This window comes from Puntigrus tetrazona, chromosome 4 (assembly GCF_018831695.1).
Source record: "Puntigrus tetrazona isolate hp1 chromosome 4, ASM1883169v1, whole genome shotgun sequence".
Taxonomy (NCBI): Eukaryota; Metazoa; Chordata; class Actinopteri; order Cypriniformes; family Cyprinidae; genus Puntigrus; species Puntigrus tetrazona.
This window is the reverse complement of record NC_056702.1, coordinates 14,720,440-14,723,094: the sequence shown is the minus strand read 5'-3', so window position 1 is coordinate 14,723,094 and position 2,655 is coordinate 14,720,440. Positions and strand designations below refer to the sequence as shown.

At 36.5% G+C, this 2,655-nt stretch overlaps 1 protein-coding gene across 2 annotated transcripts in view; it reads left to right on the top strand.

Annotated features, from left to right (window-relative positions):
* Positions 1-2,655, top strand: part of LOC122342640 (ceramide kinase-like) — a 20,415-nt gene that overhangs the window by 2,113 nt on the left and 15,647 nt on the right. The window lies entirely within an intron of this gene.

Genomic DNA, 2,655 nt, shown 5'->3' with positions numbered 1-2,655 from the left:
CCGCGTTGGCTGTCCAGTGTGCAATTTACTCTGTCCATCTGCTGTGTAATCTAACCCCTTTCACCACGAGTTAGTTTTCTCAGAACGCGTGTAACTGAAGTAGCGGGGGACACAAAAGGCGTTATTTGTAGAGGGCTCTTTCATACTAAACAAATGTTTGGTTTTGCTGGAAAGGTCACGTTGGAAGGATGAATGGCGTGTTACTCTGCTCAAACATGGGGCTTCAGAACTTTGCGAGAAGGGAATAAACGCCTAGTCCCGAGCTCATACCTCCATGGCAACGGATGCCTGGAAGGACATGAGTGATATTCCGCAACACGATCCAACCCAGGATCCATAGGTACTTCGTACGGCCTCGAATCGTTGACGCGCTTTTCAGTTCTAGCTTTTAATCTGTGGCTCGAGCGATGTCATAAACATGTTTTTTCTTGCCGTATCAATAACAAACGTGCTCGGAAAGTACGACGTTTAAAGGGGAAATCCATTTCCAATAGCGTTTGACACGTGATGCTCTGTGAAATGGTAGAAACATGTCAGTGGGTATGAATTTGAACCATGGATGCAGTGGTTTTAATTAAACTATCTATATTTCTATGCAAATTCTATGCCTGGGGGTAGCACGCCGTGTTTTGGAAGTTAAATGCAACATGCCAAGTTGCGTTTGACTAAACTCGATTTGTGGATATCTGTATATCTGCTGTCTTGAGTAGCATAAACATAAAAATCCCGCCTTTTAACGATCAGATCTGAAACGATATCGGCTTTAAACGTACGTGACACCGGGTTTGAAGCATAACGAGGTTAATAGTGGAGCGCGCGAGTGTAGTTATTAATATTGAATTCATCACTCTTTATTTTTTGTATAGCGCTTTTCCTACTAAATATTGGTTCAAAGCAGCCGGAGTGTTTTGAATGGCACAGTTAGGAAGTAATTGCTCGTAAGTGATATCTGAGTATTATCATTTAGATAATATAACTGTATTAAGATAATACAGGTTACTTGGCCAGTTATATATTTAGTTAAGTATACGTAATGAATGTGTTGGGCAATGATTGCAATAAAAATGCGCATATACCGGAGAGTATATAGCCTCTGATTGTTGACTCGTCGATCCGTCTTTTGTAAGGACATGTGGTGTATTCGGCAGGGAGAGAGCTGGGATGTAACGGTCAAGGACCCCTGGAATGTCAGCTATTGTTCAGTGGTATTTCCTCTATCCTCGTTAAGTATACTGCCTCTGTTTAACCCAATTACTCTAGTTAACATGGTACATGAGTTATTTGATATAATGGAGAATTATAGTGGAAATGAATGAAATGCGACGAACAGATTGTAAATAATCGTATCAATAGAACGCGTTCCGTTTATGCAAGTCAATTTTTACTGTTAAAATTATACTGTTCAAGCTTTTAAAAAAGCAAATGACCCTAAATCTTTTAATTTCATTCATTTTAATTGGTGCGTTTATTGCATATTTATTTAATTTAAATTAGCATTTAATTTTTTAATAACAAAATCAAGGTTTTAAACCATCCCCCGGCCATATGCTGCACTAAAATATTATAAAAATATGGTGTACGTGATATGAATGTATAATTTGTGTGTATATTCAGGATTTTTTTTTTTAGGATATAATATAAATAAATAAAAAAAAATNGTAAAAAAAAAAAAAACAGTCATTTCAATCCAATCCAAGCGATCAGGTTAATCCCCACAGACACACGTAATAAAACTGGCCAGTTAAGAATTAAGACTATAACCTCCAAACACAATCATAAAAAGCCTTTGGTGAGACGATGCTAAACATAGACCATGAAAACTAAGAATACATTTAAAAGACATCTTAAGTCCCTTAAGAACTGGATAACTCTACCGCATCACCTTTTACGTTTCAGCTTTTTGCCTCATGCAGTATTCATGTTTTATACAATAACTCCCTAATACAAGTATCATGAAACTTTTATCAGGTTGTTGTTTCTATGTTATTATGCTGTTAAGTTTATGGCTGCATCTGGGCGTATGAATGGTTTCATTAAGCTGTATAAAAATGAAATACACTTGTTATGTCGCATAAATGTGTCATGAAGTTTTAATGAAGATAAATCATTACTCTAGGTTTATCTGGGTATTAAGTAAAGTTTCTAAAGCGCTACTTTATTTTAATCCACATAACTCTCTGATCTTTCGAATAAGGTCAGACCTCATTAACTTTCTCTCCCAGGGGTTTTCTGAAAACCCTGCATTATGTAACGTAACACGAGATTGACTCATTTGGGCACAAGCTGTCAGAATGCAAAAACCTCCTTTGCTTAGAGATATTTTCCCTATAGCACAGAGATGATGGAAACTGACATTTACATAGCGTCTCGTTGCAAAAGCAAACAAAACGAAGCAGTCAACATCACCAAAACTCACATTTTGCAAACTCAGGCCTCTAAAGCATTTTCTGTAATAATTTACAAAATCAGGGGGGACAAAAAAACAATGATTTGAGAGAAAGGTTGACTGTAATATCCTTCTGAAAAAAACCAAAGGCACCATAGCATTAGTGATTTAAGGGGTGTATCAAAATAATGCGTTTGGATAAATCAAAATGATGAAAATTATGTAATTGATATCTAATGATATCTACCTTGACTAAGATCCATTGATAC